At 32.5% G+C, this 18,367-nt stretch overlaps 1 protein-coding gene across 25 annotated transcripts in view; it reads left to right on the top strand.

Annotated features, from left to right (window-relative positions):
• Nucleotides 1-18,367, top strand: part of LOC139812891 (uncharacterized) — a 168,280-nt gene that overhangs the window by 76,704 nt on the left and 73,209 nt on the right. The window lies entirely within an intron of this gene.

Raw genomic sequence — 18,367 nt, 5'->3', positions numbered from 1 at the left:
AATTATTACTATTGGAGACTGACAACGAGAAATAAAGAACGTTTAGTTTAAATAAAATGGAGCATTTCACACGAACTAGAACGTTCAGAACACCCAAAGATTGCAATTGCAGTTTCGAAAAAGAAGAAGAAAATCCGCATGGATAAACGGATCTCATTTGAATTAATTATTTTCGATTTTTCTCACACATAATGACGTCTTTCCGAAATTTGAAAAACGACTAGTGGCACAAACTCTGCCTTTTCACATACGTCTCGACGAGTATCTCTAAAGCATTTTATTGCGAACGAATCATTATTTTCAAATAGCAAAAAACCCATGACCTATCTTCGCAAGAGGAATAAGAACACCAGGAAAAAGAAGAGCGTTAAGTTTTTGTGTCCTAATCCAAATTGCCAGATGATCTTTGGGTGGAAAGAGAGTCTGCAGAGACATCTTTGCTACCAATGCGGCCAGAAGCCCAGGTTCAAGTGTCCCTACTGCGACTATGTATGCAAGTGCAAGGGCAGCGTAACGAGGCACATTCCAACCAAGCATAAGAATCACTATGTATATGTCATCGATATTCAACGGAATGTTGTTTGCTAGGATACAGAGAAAGGTGTTATTTTTTAAGTTAACACTTTTTATAACAACGAAGTTAAAGTATGTTTTTTTTACAACCTTAAATTACAGTCCTTGCGTACTTACCGTATTTTGTTTTTAAATTTCTATTATTTTCGCTGTATTTAAAACAACTAAGAGTTAATATTGTAATTTTTTCATAATGACAAAAATTGCAAATGCTATCCCGCTATAAAATCGATTATTTTCTTTAAAAAATACAGCTACAAAAAACGTGGAAATCTCTAAGGACAATAGCGTATATTCTTGTACACATTGGAATATATATTAGAAGTTCCATCTTTTGAAAATACACCTATAAGTATATTGAAAAAATTAATATTCAACATTTTTGTTATGGACATCAAGTAATTAAAAATTGCTACTATTGAACAATGACAACAAGAGTTAAAGAATGAAATGTGAAATTTGTGTGATATTTGTAATTGTATGGAACGTGTACTTTAAATAAAAAAAATGGAGCATTTTACACGAATAAGAACTTTCGAAGTTCCCTAAAATTGCAGTTTCGAGAGGGAAGAAGAAAATTCGCATGGAAAAGCGAATTTCTTTTGAATTAATTATTTGTGATTTTCCGTTTATATATATATATATATATATATATATATATATATATATATATATATATAACAGCATTTTTGTTTCGTTCCGAAGAGAACGAAATGATTAGTGGTACGAACTTTGCTTTTCCGTAGGTACGTATCTGGACGAGAATCTCTGAAGCATTTTATTGCGAACGAGACGTTTTTTTTTTTTCAGATAACAAAAAACCCACGACCTCTCGTCGCAATAAGATCAAGAACATGAGAATGAGATACGCCAAGTTTCCGTGTCCTAATCCGAATTGCCAGAGCAGCTTCGGGTTGAAAAGCAACCTGGGAACCCACATTCGTTACCACTGCGGCCAGAAGCCGAGGTTCAAGTGTCCCTACTGCGACTACATATGCAAGTTCAAGGCCGACGTAAAGAAACACATTCAAGCCAGGCATCAGAACTGCTATGTCTATGTCATCGATATTGAGCGGAATGTTGTTTGTTAGAGTACAAAGAAATGTGTATTATTTCTTAAGTTAACAAGAGATCGTTTTTTTGTAACAATGACGTTAATATATGTTCTTTTTGCAACCTTATATTAAAATCTTAATGTGTACTTGCCATATTTTATGTTCAAATATCTACTGTATGACAATGATTGTTATTATTTTAATTTTTTCATATTTGCATAAATTGCAAATGCTATCCAGCTATAAAATTAATTTTTTTTAATATAGTTATTCTGATCTTTGCTAAAATGCGAGTAAATCTTTACGGATATTAATGTATATTTTTGTACACATTGGAATATATATTATAAATGTCTATCTTTTGAAAATACACTATATGTGAAAAAATTAAATGTGCAAGTAGAAACCTTCGCTCACAAAGCTCCTCTGTGAGGAAGTTTGTATTTTATTCAATGTATAATTATTAGTATTTATTTGCTTTGGCTTTCTCATAGAGGAAGCTTGTGAGCGAAGGTTTCTACTTGCACACTTAAAAACTATAAGAAAGCAATGTGCAGGTTTATATTTGTACACTTAAAAACTATAAGGATGCAATATGCAGATTTCTACTTGCACACATAAAAACTATGAGGAAGCAATGTGCAAATTTCTACTTGCAAACTTTTTTTTATTGTAATAAGCTTTATTGCGACTAATATCTGTTATACTAATATATGTTATACTATTACAAAAATTAATTAAATAATTAATATTTTTACTAAAATGATCTCTACTAATTATGGATATTTTTTATTTCTATTTTGTTTAATCGATTAGTTAATTCTTCCACGGAAGTAATATGCAAGTTTCTAATTTGCACACTTTTAAATTATTTTTTTAAATTCTGTATCGCGTTGTATTTTGGCATTCAAATAATGTAATACATTCCTTTTATTTATTCTCATTTTAAAAAATTTATACATTTTTTTTAAAGGAAGTTTTGATTTTTCCACAGTATAAATGCCTGTGGGTTTTCTAATTTCCGCAAATTTTGAGATATTGGGCCATTTTTTTATTTTTTGTTAAAGATGGACTTTTTTTAAATATGTGAATATGTAATATATATTTAAAAAAATATATGATGGTCTACTACAAACAAAGAAATGCATTCCTGATAATGAATGCATTTTATTATTAGGTTCACCAATCTTCGTCAAATTCAAAACAATCTTCCTTTAATAATACCTTATATATAAGATTACGTGTGTAACTTGTATACTTTAGGCAAAAATGGGTAACTTCCGGCACATACTTCCGGACATTTTCTAATAATATGTTTTCTCGACATTTTAGAACATTCTAAATCTATTTTCTTTAAAATCTCGCAAAATTTTTTTTTACCATCACAAAGCTTCCTCTATGAGGAAGCAATATAGATTCAACACTTTTGTTTTTAGACATCAAGTAAGGTATTATTACTATCGAAAACTGACAATGTGAGATTTAAAAAAAAAGCTTGAAATTTGTATGATATTTGTAATTGTATGGAACATTTATTTTGAATAAAATGGAACATATCACACGAATTAGAACGTTCAGATAAAAAAATTGCAATTACAGTATCGAAAGGGAAGAAGAAAGTCCGCATGGACAAGCGGATTTCGTTTGAATTAGGTATTTTTTATCTTCCACCTAAATAATAGCGTTTTTTTGTTCTGAAGTTTAAGAAACGATTAGCGGCACAAATTCTGCCTTATCGCGACGAGTATCTCTGGAGCATTTTATCACGTACGAGTCATTATTTTTCAGATAACAAAGAACGCACGACTTACCTTCGCAAGTGGACTAAATACACCAAGAAAATGAGATGCGCCAAGTTTTCGTGTCCTAATCCGGATTGTCGGAGTGCCTACACGTGCAAAAAGAACTTGCATAGCCACCTTCGCTACCATTGCGGCCAGAAGCCCAGGTTCAAATGTCCTTACTGCGACTACATGTGCAAGTTCAAGGCCGACATAAGAAAGCACATTGGGCGCAAGCATAAGAACCGTTATGTCTATGTCATCGATATTATTCGGAATGTGATTTGTTAGGATACAAAGGAATGTGTATTATTCTTAAGTTTACAAGAGATCGTATTTGGTAACGATGAAATTAAGGTTTATGTTTTTAAAACCTTAAATTATATATACAATCTTAGAATGCTTGCCATATTTTATGTTTAAATTTCTGTTATATTCGTTGTATTGGAAACAAATAAATGTTATTATTGTAATTTTTTCATAATTGCATAAATTGCAAATGCTATCCAGCTATAAAATTGATTTTTTTTTTAATATAGTTATTTTGACCTTTGCTAAAATGCAAGGAAATCTTTATGGACAATAATGTATATTTTTGTACACATTGGAATATATATTATAAATGTCTATCTTTTGAAAAAATCCACCTGTATATTCAAAAAATTAAGATTCAACACTTTTGTACAGACATCAAGTAATTAAGTATTGTTACTATCAGAAACTGACAATGAGAATTAAAAAAAGTATGAAATTTGTGTGATATTTGTAATTGTAAGTTCTTAGTTTAAATAAAATGAAGCATCTGACACGAACAAGAACGTTCAAAGCCCCCAAAAATTGTGATTGCAATTTTGAAAGTGAAGGAGAAAATCAGATCTATGGGAAAGCGGATCTTGTTTTATAATTAATTATTTGCGATTTTCCGTCTAAATAATTGTGATCTTTTCGTTCCAAGATTCAAGAAATGATTAGCGGTACGAACTTCGCTTTTTCGCGCGCTTTTCGACGAGCATCTCTGAAGTATTGTTCGCATCTCATAGCGAATGTTATTTTTCAGATAACATAGAACCAACAACCTATCTTCGCCCGAGGACCAAGAACACTAAGAAAATGAAGTGCGCCAAGAACACTAAGAAAATAAAGTGCGCCAAGTTTTCGTGTCCTAATCCGGATTGTCGGAGTGCCTACACGTGCAAAAGGAACCTGCATAGACACCTTCGCTACCATTGCGGCCAGAAGCCCAGGTTCAAGTGTCCTTACTGCGACTACATGTGCAAGTTCAAGGCCGACATAAGAAGGCACATTGTGCGCAAGCATAAGAACCGTTATGTCTATGTCATCGATACTATTCGGAATGTTGTTTGTTGATACAAAGGAATGTGTATTATTCTTAAGTTTACAAGAGATCGGGTTTGGTAACGATGAAGTTAAGGTTTATGTTTTTAAAATCTTAAATTACAATCTTAGTATACTTGCTATATTTTATGTTTAAATTTCTATTATATTCGCTGTATTGGAAACAAATAAATGTTATTATTGTAATTTTTTCATAATTGCATAAATTGCAAATGCTATCCAGCTATAAAATTGATTTTTTTTTTAAATATAGTTATTTTGACCTTTGCTAAAATGCAAGGAAATCTTTATGGACAATAATGTATATTTTTGTACACATTGGAATATATATTATAAATGTCTATCTTTTGAAAAAATCTACCTGTATATTCAAAAAATTAAGATTCAACACTTTTGTACAGACATCAAGTAATTAAGTATTGTTACTATCAGAAACTGACAATGAGAATTAAAAAAAGTATGAAATTTGTGTGATATTTGTAATTGTAAGTTCTTAGTTTAAATAAAATGGAGCATCTGACACGAACAAGAACGTTCAAAGCCCCCAAAAATTGTGATTGCAATTTTAAAAGTGAAGGAGAAAATCAGATCTATGGGAAAGCGGATCTTGTTTTATAATTAATTATTTGCGATTTTCCGTCTAAATAATTGTGATCTTTTTCGCGCGCCTTTCGACGAGCATCTCTGAAGCATTTTATAGCGAACGTTATTTTTCAGATAACATAGAACCAACAACCTATCTTTGCCCGAGGACCAAGAACACTAAGAAAATGAAGTGCGCCAAGTTTTCGTGTCCTAATCCGAATTGCCGGAGCGTTTTTGAGTTGAAAATTAAATTGCATAGACATCTTCGCCACTGCGATATGAAGCCCAAGTTCATGTGTCCCTACTGCGACTACATGTCCAAGTTCAAGGCCGACACACAGAGGCACATTCGAGCCAAGCATAAGAAATGGTGTGTCTATGTCATCGATATTGAGCGGAATACTGTTTGTTAGAATGCAAAGAAATGTGTTATTTTTTAAGTTAACATGAAATTGTTTTTGGTAACAATGAAGTTAAAGTATGTTCTTTTTGCAACCTTATATTAAAATCTTAATATGTACTTGTTATATTTTTTGTTCAAATATCTATTATATCCACTGTACTACTGACAATAATAATAATTATTTTAATTTTTTCATAATTGCATAAATTGGAAATGCTATCCAGTTATAAAATTAATTTTTTTTCTTTAAAAAATATAGCTATTTAAAAGCTATTTTCAAAAGACTGAGAAATTTCTAATATTTCCACTGTGTACAAGAACATACACTAATGTCCATAAAGATTTTCTCGCATTTTGGCAAAGGTCAGAATAATTTCTCAGTCTTTTGAAAATACATTGTATATATTAATAAAGTTAAAATGCGACACTTTTGTTATAGACATCAAATAATTAAAAATTATCGAAAATTGACAACAAGAATTAAAGAAAAGGTGTGAACTTTGTATGATATTTGTAATTGTATGGAGCATTTAGTTTAAATAAAATGGAGCACCTCACATGAGCAAGAACGTTCAGAGCCCTAAAAATTAGAGTTCCTATAATAAGAGTTAGGACACCGTTATAGCTTTGTCTCACTCCCACTAACTTGACTGAAACATATGGCGGGACCAATTAAAAATCGTCACCACATTGGCTTAACTCTTATTAAGCCAATTAGGAACTCTACTAAAAATTGTGATCGCAGATTGTTTCGAGAGTGAAGAAGAAAATCTACATGGAAAAGCGGATCTCGTTTTAATTAATTATTTACGCTTTTCCGCTTAAATAGAAGTGTTTTTTTCGTTTCGTTGTTTAATAAATGATTAGCGGCGCGAACTTTGCTATTTTGCATGTGTCACATGTGTCTCGACGAGCATCTTATGGCTAACGAATCGTTATTTTTCAGATAACAAAGGACCTATAACCTATCCTCGGAAGAGGTTTAAGAAATTGGCCAAGTTTCCGTGTCCTAATTCGAATTGCCGGAGCGCCTTCGGGTACAAAGCCAACCTGCAGAAACATCTTCGCTATTGTTGCCAGAAGCCTAGGTTCAAGTGTCCCTACTGCCACTACGGATCCAAGCGCAAGACCGACATAAAAAGGCACATTCATTCCAAGCATAAGAACCGCTATGTCTATATCATCGATATTGTTCGGAATGTTATTTGTTAGGATACAAATAAGGAATGTGTATTATTCTTAAGTTTACAAGAGATCGGGTTTGGTAACGATGAAGTTAAGGTTTATGTTTTTAAAACCTTAAATTATATAATCTTAGTATACTTGCCATATTTTATGTTCAAATTTCTATTATACTTGCTGTATTGGAAACAAATGAATGTTGTAATTGTAATTTTTTTTCTCTAAGAAATATAGCTATTCTGACGTTTGCTAAAATGCGAGGAAATCTTTATGGACATTAGTGTATATTTTTGTACACATTGGAATTATTAGAAATTTCTCAATCTTTTGAAAATACATTATATATTAATAAAGTTAAGATTCGACACTTTTGGTATAGACATCAAGTAATTCAAAATTATCGAAAATTGACAACAAGAATTAAAGAAAAGGTGTGAACTTTGTATGATATTTGTAATTGTATGGAGTATTTAGTTTAAATAAAATGGATCATCTTACATGAACAAGAACGTTCAGAGCCCTAAAAATTAGAGTTTTTATAATAAGAGTTAGGACACCGTTATAGCTTTGTCTCACTCCCATTAACTTGACTGAAACATATGGCGGGACCAATTAAAAATCGTCACCACATTGGCTTAATTCTTATTAAGCCAATTAGGAAATCTACTAAAAATTGTGATCGCAGATTGTTTCGAGAGTGAAGAAGAAAATCAACATGGAAAAGCGGATCTCGTTTTAATTAATTATTTACGCTTTTTCGCTTAAATAGAAGTGTTTATTTCGTTTCGTTGTTTAATAAATGATTAGCGGCGCGAACTTTGCTATTTCGCATGTGTCTCGACGAGCATCTTATGGCTAACGAATCGTTATTTTTCAGATAACAAAGAATCTTCGACCTATCGTCGGAAGAGGTCTAAAAAATTGGTCAAGTTTCCGTGTCCTAATGCGAATTGCCAGAGCGCCTTCGGGTACAAAGGCAACCTGCAAAGTCATCTTCGCTACTGTTGCCTGAAGCCTAGGTTCAAGTGTCCCTACTGCGACTACGTATGCAAGTACAGAGCCGACGTACAGAGGCACATTCGAGCCAAGCATAAGAAATGCTATGTCTATGTCATCGATATTGTTCGGAATGTTGTTTGTTGATACAAAGGAATGTGTATTATTCTTAAGTTTACAAGAGATCGGGTTTGGTAACGATGAAGTTAAGATTGATGTTTTTAAAACTTAAATTACAATTTTAGTATACTTGCCATATTTTATGTTCAAATTTCTATTATACTTGCTGTATTGGAAACAAATGAATGTTGTAATTGTAATTTTTTCATAATTGCATAAATTGCAAATGCTGTTCACCTATAAAATTAATTTTTTTTTTCTAAGAAATATAGCTATATTCTGACCTTTGCTAAAATGCGAGGAAATCTTTACGGACTATAGAGTATATTCTTGTACACATTGGAATATATATTAGAAATTTTTATCTTTCGAAAATACATTATATATTAATAAAGTTAATATTCGACACTTCTGTTATAGGCATTAAGTGATTAAAAATTATCGAAAATTGACAACAAGAATTAAAGGAAAGGTGTGAACTTTGTGTGATATTTGAAATTGTATGGAGCATACAATTAAATTACATTTAGTTTAAATAAAATAGAGCATCTCACATGAGCAAGAACGTTCAGAGGCTTAAAAATTAGAGTTCCTATAATAAGAGTTAGGACACCGTTATAGCTTTGTCTCACTCCCACTAACTTTTTGGCTGAAGCATACGGCGACCATGATAGCTTGTCTCACTTCCACTAACTTGGCTGAAACATATGGCGGGACCAATCACAAATCGCCGCCACATTGGCTTAACTCTTATTATAAAAACTCTACTGAAAATTGTGATCGCAGATTGTTTCAAGAGTGAAGAAGAAAATCATCATGGAAAAGCGGATCTTGCTTTAATTAATTTATTGCGCTTTTCCGCTTAAATAGAAGTGTTTTTTTTTCGTTTTGCTGTTTAATAAATGATTAGCGGTACGAACTTTGCTATTTCGCATGTGTCTCGACGAGCATATTATGGCTAACGAATCGTTATATTTCAGATAACAAAGAATCCACGACCTATCGTCGGAAGAGGTCTAAGAAATTGGTCAAGTTTCCGTGTCCTAATGCGAATTGCCAGAGAGCCTTCGGGTACAAAGGCAACCTGCAGAGTCATCTTCGCTACTGTTGCCTGAAGCCTAGGTTCAAGTGTCCCTACTGCCACTACGGATGCAAGCGAAAGATCGACATAAAAAAGCACATTGAGCGCAAGCATAAGAATCGTTATGTCTATGTCATCGATATTGTTCGGAATGTTGTTTGTTGATACAAAGGAATGTGTATTATTCTTAAGTTTACAAGAGATCGGGTTTGGTAACGATGAAGTTAAGGTTTATGTTTTTAAAATCTTAAATTACAATCTTAGTATACTTGCTATATTTTATGTTCAAATTTCTATTATATAATACTTGCTGTATTAGAAACAAATGAAGTTGTTATTGTAATTTTTTCATAATAATTGCATAAATTGCAAATGCTATTCAGCTATAAAATTAAATTTTTTTTAATATAGCTATTCTGACCTTCGCTAAAATGCGAGGAAATCTTTACGGACTATAGAGTATATTCTTGCACACATTGGAATATATATTAGAACTTTCTATCTTTTAAAACTACACCTATATATTTGAAAGATTAAGATTTAGTACTTTTTTTGTAGATATCAAGTAATTAAAAATTATTATTGAAAACTTACAGCAAGAATTAAAGAAATGTGAAATTTATGTGATATTTGTAATTGTATGGATCGTTTAGTTTAAATAAAATGGAGTATTTCATATGAGCAAGAACGTTCAGAGCCCCCAAAAATTGTGATCGCTGTTTCGAGAGTGAAGGAGAAGATCAACATAGACAAACGGATATTGTTTTAATTAATTATTTGCGATTTTTCGCTCAAATAAGAGTGATTTTTTCGTTTCGCTGTTTAAAAAATGTAGCGGTACAATTTACGAACTTTTCTTTCTTGCACGTGTCTCGACTAGCATTTCTGGAGCATTTTGTCGCCAGTGAGTTGTTATTTTTTAGATAATAAAGAACCCACAATCTCTCGTCGCAAAAAGACCAAGAACACCAAGAAAAAGAGGCGCGTCAAGTTTTCATGTCCTAATCCGAATTGCCGAAGCGCTTTTGGGTTGAAATGCAGCTTGCGGCACCATCTTCGCCACGAATGCGGCCAGAAGCCCAGGTTTAAGTGTCCCTTTTGCCACTACATATGCAAGCGCAAGACCGACATAAAAAGGCACATCAAGCGCAAGCATATCCGTTATGTCTATGTCATCGATATTGTTCGGGATGTTGTTATTGAAAATGAGAATTAAAGAGAAAATGTGAAATTTATGTAATATTTGTAATTGTATGGAACGTTTTTGGTTTAAATAAAATGGAGCATTTCACATGAACAAGAACGTTTAGAGTTCTCAAAAATTGCGACTGCAGTTTCGAATAATAATGGCGTCTTTTCGTTTTGTAGTTTAAAAAACAATTAGCGGTACGAACTTTTTTCGTATGTGTCTTGACGACCATCTTTGGAACATTTTATCGCGAATGAGCCGTTATTTTTCAGATAACAAAGAATCGACGCCCTATCTTCGCAAGAGAACCAAGAACACCAAGAGAATGAGGTGCGCCAAGTTTCCGTGTCCTAATTCGAATTGCCGGAGCGACTTTGTGTGGAAAAAGCATCTGCAGAGCCACCTTCGCTACCATTGCGGCCAGAAGCCCAGGTTCAAATGTCCTTACTGCGACTACATATGCAAGCGCAAGGCCGACATAAGAAAGCACATTGGGCGCAAGCATAAGAACCGTTATGTCTATGTCATCGATATTATTCGGAATGTTGTTTGTTAGGATACAAAGGATATTATTCTTAAGTTTACAAGAGATCGTATGTGGTAACGATGAAATTAAGGTTTATGTTTTTAAAACCTTAAATTACAGTCTTAGTATACTTGCCATATTTTATGTTTAAATTTCTATTATATTCGCTATATTGGAAATTATATTGGAAACAAATAAATTATATTGGAAACAAATAAATGTTATGTTATTATTGTAAGTTTTTCATAATTGCATAAATTGCAAATGCTATCCAGCTCTAAAATTAATTTTTTTTAAATATAGCTATTCTGACTTTTGTTAAAATGCGAGGAAATCTTTACGGACTATAGAGTACACTTCTTGTACACATTGGAATATATATTAGAATTTTCTGTCTTTTAAAACTACACCTATATATTTGAAAGATTAAGATTTTTACTTTTTTTATAGATATCAAGTAATTAAAAATTGTTATTATTGAAAACTTACACCAAGAATTAAAGAAATGTAAAATTTATGTGATATTTGTAATTGTATGGAGCGTTTAGTTTAAATAAAATGGAGTATCTCACAGGAGCAAGAACGTTCAGAGTCCCCAAAAATTGTAATCGCTGTTTCGAGAGTGAAGGAGAATATTAACATGGACAAGCGGATATTGCTTTAATTAATTATTTGCGATTTTCCGCCCAAATAAGTGTTTTTTTCGTTTCGCTGTTTAAAAAATGATTAGCGGTATGAACTTTTCTTTTTCGCACGTGTCTCGACAAGCATCTCTGAAGCATTTTGTCGCCACTGAGTCGTTATTTTTCAGATAACAAAGAACCCATAATCTATCGTCGCAAGAGGACCAAGAACACCAAGAAAAAGAGGTGCGTCAAGTTTTGGTGTCCTAATCCGAATTGCCAGAGCGCTTTTGGGTTGAAATTCAGCTTGCGGCACCATCTTCGCTACGAATGCGGCCAGAAGCCCAGGTTCAAGTGTCCCTACTGCCACTACATATGCAAGCGCAAAGCCGACATAAGAAAGCACATTGGGCGCAAGCATAAGAACCGTTATGCCTATGTCATCGATATTATTCGGAATGTTGTTTGTTAGGATACAAAGGATATTATTCTTAAGTTTACAAGAGATCGTATGTGGTAACGATGAAATTAAGGTTTATGTTTTAAATTTCTATTATATTCGCTGTATTGGAAACAAATAAATGTTATGTTATTATTGTAAGTTTTTCATAATTGCATAAATTGCAAATGCTATCCAGCTCTAAAATTAATTTTTTTTAAATATAGCTATTCTGACCTTTGTTAAAATGCGAGGAAATCTTTACGGACTATAGAGTACACTTCTTGTACACATTGGAATATATATTAGAATTTTCTGTCTTTTAAAACTACACCTATATATTTGAAAGATTAAGATTTAGTACTTTTTTTATAGATATCAAGTAATTAAAAATTGTTATTATTGAAAACTTACACCAAGAATTAAAGAAATGTGAAATTTATGTGATATTTGTAATTGTATGGAGCGTTTAGTTTAAATAAAATGGAGTATCTCACAGGAGCAAGAACGTTCAGAGTCCCCAAAAATTGTAATCGCTGTTTCGAGAGTGAAGGAGAATATTAACATGGACAAGCGGATATTGCTTTAATTAATTATTTGCGATTTTCCGCCCAAATAAGTGTTTTTTTCGTTTCGCTGTTTAAAAAATGATTAGCGGTATGAACTTTTCTTTTTCGCACGTGTCTCGACAAGCATCTCTGAAGCATTTTGTCGCCACTGAGTCGTTATTTTTCAGATAACAAAGAACCCATAATCTATCGTCGCAAGAGGACCAAGAACACCAAGAAAAAGAGGTGCGTCAAGTTTTGGTGTCCTAATCCGAATTGCCAGAGCGCTTTTGGGTTGAAATTCAACCTGCAGAAACATCTTCGCTACCAATGCGGCCAGAAGCCCAGGTTCAAGTGTCCCTACTGCGACTACATATGCAAGTTCAAGGCCGATGTAAAGAAACACATTCAAACCAGGCATCAGAACTGCTATGTCTATGTCATCGATATTGAGCGGAATGTTGTTTGTTAGAGTACGAAGAAATGTGTATTATTTCTTAAGTTAACAAGAGATCATTTTTTGTAACAGTGAAGTTTATGTATGTTCTTTTTACAATCTTGTATTAAAATCTTAATGTTGTACTTGCCATATTTTATGTTGAAGTATCTATTATATCCACTGCATGACAATGATAGATATTATTGTAATTTTTTCATAATTGCATAAATTGCAAATGCTATTCAGCTATAAAATTAATTTTTTTTTAATATAGCTATTCTGACCTTTGCTAAAATGCGAGGAAATTATTACGGACTATAGAGTATATTCTTGTACACATTAGAATATATATTAGAAATTTCTATCTTTTAAAACTACACCTATATATTTGAAAAATTAAGATTTAGTACTTTTGTTGTAGACATCAAGTAATTAAAAATTGTTATTATCGAAAACTGACAGCAAGAATTAAAAAAATGTGAAATTTATGTGGTATTTGTAATTGTATGGAACGTTTTTAGTTTAAATAAAATGGAGCCCCTCACATGAACAAGAACGTTCAAAGCCCTGAAAAAATGTGATTGCAGTTTCAAATAATAATGGCGTTTTTTTTTCGTTTTGCGGTTTAAAAAACGATTTAGCAATACGAACTTTTTTTGTATGTTTTGACGACTATTTCTGGAACATTTTATCGCGAACGAGTCATTATTTTTCAGGTAACAAAGAACCGACGACCTATCTTCACAAGAAGACCAAGAAGATCAAGAAAATGAAGTGCGTTAAGTTTTCGTGTCCTAATTCGAATTGCCGGAGCGCTTTTGGCCTGGAACACAACTTGTATAGACATCTTCGCTACGAATGCGGCCAGAAGCCCAGGTTCAAGTGTCCTTATTGCGACTACGCATGCAAGTTCAAGTTCGACATAAAAAGGCACATTCAAGCCAAGCATAAGAACTGTTATGTCTATGTCATCGATATTGTTCGGAATGTTGTTTGTTAGGATACAAGGTAATGTGTTATTTGTTTAGTTAAAATTAAGATTAATTAAATAAGATTCAACATTTTTGTTATAGACATCAAATAATTAAAAATTGTTACTATTGAAAACTGTGACAATGAGAATTAAAGAGAAAGTGTGAAATTTATGTGATATTTGTAATTGTATGGAACGTTTTTGGTTTAAATAAAATAGACCATTTTACATGAACAAGAAGGTTCAGAGTTCTCAAAAATTGCGACTGCAGTTTTGAATAATAATGGCGTCTTTTCGTTTTGTGGTTTAAAAAACAATTAGCGGTACAAATTTTTTTCGTATGTGTCTTGACGACCATCTCTGTAATATTTTATCGCGAATGAGTCGTTATTTTTCAGATAGCAAAGAATCGACGCTCCATCTTCGCAAGAGGGTCAAGAACACCAAGAGAATGAGGGGGTGCGCCAAGTTTTCGTGTCCTAATCCGAATTGCCAGAGCGCCTACACGTGCAAAAACAACCTGCAGACCCACATTCGTTACCACTGCGGCCAGAAGCCGAGGTTCAAGTGTCCCTATTGCGACTACATGTCCAAGTTCAAGAAAGACATACGGAGGCACATTCAACGCTTGCATAAGAATCACTATGTCTATGTCATCAATGTTGAGCGGAATGTTGTTTGTTAGGATACAAGGGAATGTGTTATTTGTTAAGTTAACAAGAGATCGTTTTGGATAACAATAAAGTTAAAGTGTGTTTTTTTTTTTTTTTTTAATTTAAATTACAGTCTGAGTACACTTGCCATATTTTATGTTCAAATTTTTTCTATTGTATTCGCTGTATTTAAAACAAATGAAAGTGATTATTGTAATAATTTTTTCATAATGAAAAAAATTCCAAATTTTATCTTGCTATAAATTTGATTTTCTTCTTTAAAAATTATAGATATTCCGACTTTTGGTAAAATGCAAAGAAATCTTATTGACGATATTCTTGGACACATTGGAATATATGTATTGGAAGTTCCTATGTTTAGAAAATATACTTTTATATATTAAAAAAATTAAGGTTCAACACTTTTGTTACAGACATCAATAATTAAAAACTGTTACTATTGGAAACTGACAATGAGAATTAAAGAAAAAGTGTGAAATTTATGTGATATTTTTAACTGTATGGGACGTTTTTAGTTTAAGTAATATGAGCACCTCGCGTGAACAAGAACCCTAAAAAATTGCGATTGCAATTTCGAATAGTAATGGCGTTTTTTTCGTTCCGAGGTTTAAGAAACGATTAGCAGAACGAACTCTGTCTTTTCGCACGCGTCTCGACGACCATCTCTGTAACATTTTATCGCGAATAAATCGTTATTTTTCAGATAGCAAAGAATCGACGCCCCATCTTCGCAAGAGAATCAAGAATACCAAGAGAATGAGGAGGTGCGCCAAGTTTCCGTGTCCTAATTCGAATTGCCGGAAAGTCTTCGGGTTGCGAAGCAAACTGCTTGGACATCTTCGCTACTGTGACCAGAAGCCTAGGTTCAAGTGTCCCTACTGCGACTACATATCCAAGTTGAATACCAACATAAAGAGACACATTCGGTTTCGGCATAAGAAGCGCTATGTCTATGCCATCGATATTGAGCGGAATGTTGTTTGCTAGGATACAAGGGAATGTGTTATTTGTTAAGTTAACAAGAGATCGTTTTTGATAACAATAAAGTTAAAGTGTGTTTTTTTTTTTTTAATTTAAATTACAGTCTGAGGTCTGAGTACACTTGCCATATGTTCAAATTTTTTTTATTTTATTCGCTGTATTTAAAACAAATAAAAGTGATTATTTTAATTTTTTCATAATGAAAAAAATTCCAAATTTTATCTTGCTATAAATTTGATTTCCTTCTTTAAAAATTATAGTTATTCTGACTTTTGGTAAAATGCAAAGAAATCTTTATTGACGATATTCTTGCACACATTGGAATATATGTATTGGAAGTTCCTATGTTTATATAGAAAATATACTTTTATATATTAAAAAAATTAAGGTTCAACATTTGTGTTACAGACATCAATAATTAAAAATTGTTACTATTGGAAACTGACAATGAGAATTAAAGAAAAAGTGTGAAATTTATGTGATATTTGTAACTGTATGGAACGTTTGTAATATGAGCACCTCGTGTGAACAAGAACCCTCAAAAATTGCGATTGCAATTTCGAATAGTAGTGGCGTTTTTTTCGTTCCGAGGTTTAAGAAACGATTAGCAGCACGAACTCTGTCTTTTCGCACGCATCTCGACGAACATCTCTGAGCATTTTATCGCGAACGAGTCGTTATTTTTCAGATAAAGAACCTACGCCCTATCTTCGCAAGAGGACCAAGAACACCAAGAGAATGAGGTGCATCAAGTTTGCGTGTCCTAATCCGAATTGCCCGAGCGTCTTCGCGTGGAAAAGGAACCTGCAGAGCCACCTTCGCTACCAATGCGGCCAGAAGCCCAGGTTCAAGTGTCCCTACTGCGACTACATATGCAAGGTCAAGGCCGACATACGGAAACATATTCGAATCAAGCATCCGAACCACGATGTCTATGTAATTGATGTTTTTCAGCAGTATAATTTCCAGTGAATTTTTTGCGATTTTATGAAATATTATAAAGACAATACGGGTTGTTTAGCAAGGTAAATATTTGTACAAATTGTGGTCGGATGTAAAGAATTCAATTGCACATTGAGCGGAATATTATTTGTTAGAAGAAAAAGTTTTATTAAGTTGACAGAAAATTATTTTTAAAAACAATGAAGTTGAATATGTGGTTACAGTCTTAAATTACAGTTTTAAATTAAAATCTTATTGTGTATTAGCCATATTTATATTTAAATTTCTCTTACATCCGCTGTATTTAAGACAAATAAGAGGTATTACTGTAAACATCAATTAAAAATTGCTATTCAATAAATTTTTAATGTTATTAAGATCATGGTTTATATGAAACATATTAATTTTACGGCGACTTACATGCATCACATCATGTTTTTCTTTCAGGATCTCAAATTTTTATCATTACATTAGTTAAATATAAATTAAGTCATTATTTGCAAATATTATTTAACATCGAGACAAAATAACAAGCAAAATTTAATAATTATTTTTTCATTTATTACTTATTTTTTTATATTTAGCCGCGTTTTTCAATATCTCTATTTCCTGTTTCGTAGTAAATGAACATTGAATATTTATTTATTGATATATGAAAAGAGAAAAAAGGCATACAAACGTCAACATTTTTATTAAGCTCTTCCATCTGTATTCCTGTATTTCCGTATTTCCGTATTTAAAATGCGTGACAATAAAAATTCCGTTTGTTATCTTAGAATTGGTAGATAGATAAATACTATTAATTTGTTAATTTTTACCTTACGTGTATTTTTGTAAGTTTAAATGTGAAGTTTATACAAAATCATGGAATAATTATAGTTTTACATCAAGTGTGATGCAGTATAATTTTATCTGTGTATATGTGTATTCATATATAATATCCATATTTTCTGTAATTTTGTCTGAATTGATTAAGCAAAATAACGACGAATCTTGTTTCTATTGTTAATACATGTTCTTGTATATGCTCAATTCAGTGTATATATTCATTCTTACATTAGATGTAATGGCGTCTAAATTCATAAATGTTTGTAGGTACATAGGAATAAAGCAACAATTGCGGGAGAGAAACGTATTCTTATCAAATTGACAATATTTTCAGATGGTCTATTTATAAGACTGCTATATATAAAATCAAAATTTTTACATTACATATCTTAAATAAACAAAGATAAAATAGTTTTTGGTTTTGATATTATACTACGGGATATTACGTGCTTTTTAACGCAATTTGTTTTAGGAAATCATAATCTGAGTCAAGATATCGTAATTTAAACGTACGACGATTTGCACTAACCGACGATAATGGATTTTTGGGACAAATTTAATTTTTTAAAAGAATTAAAAAAAATGGAGATATCTCGTAAACACTACTAATCGAAGATAAAAGATTTTACGCTCATTAAATGCGTTGTAATTTCAGCTTTCGAACGAGTCCAAAAACAGCCCGCTACGATTTTTTCTTCGCGAAGATATATACGATTATATCGATCTATGATTTTGATTTAGAGCCGGAGCCGAAGCGCTCGCGCGCGCATACGAGGCCACTCACTTCTTGTTTATGGCGGAGCACGTGGCTGCTACGATCAGCTGATAGTAGCGCAGAATGATACATGGCACATAGAAAAACTTAAGCAGTAAGCAAATGGACCAATGACAGTCAAGAATTCTGAAATACTGACAAATTCTCAAATTGGTCAATTTGCGTACTGCTTAAGTCTTATTGCTTAAGTTCTTTTATGTGCCATGGCCCTAGCACGTGGTACACGTACGCTCGCACACAGATACATGGCACACACGCGCGCCGGATTTTCGAAACGCTATAACTCGGCGAAAAATTG

The sequence above is a fragment of the Temnothorax longispinosus genome, chromosome 5 (genome assembly GCF_030848805.1).
Source record: "Temnothorax longispinosus isolate EJ_2023e chromosome 5, Tlon_JGU_v1, whole genome shotgun sequence".
NCBI lineage: Eukaryota > Metazoa > Arthropoda > Insecta > Hymenoptera > Formicidae > Temnothorax > Temnothorax longispinosus.
Note: the sequence above shows the minus strand (reverse complement) of the source record. Positions and strands in the feature narration are given on the sequence as shown.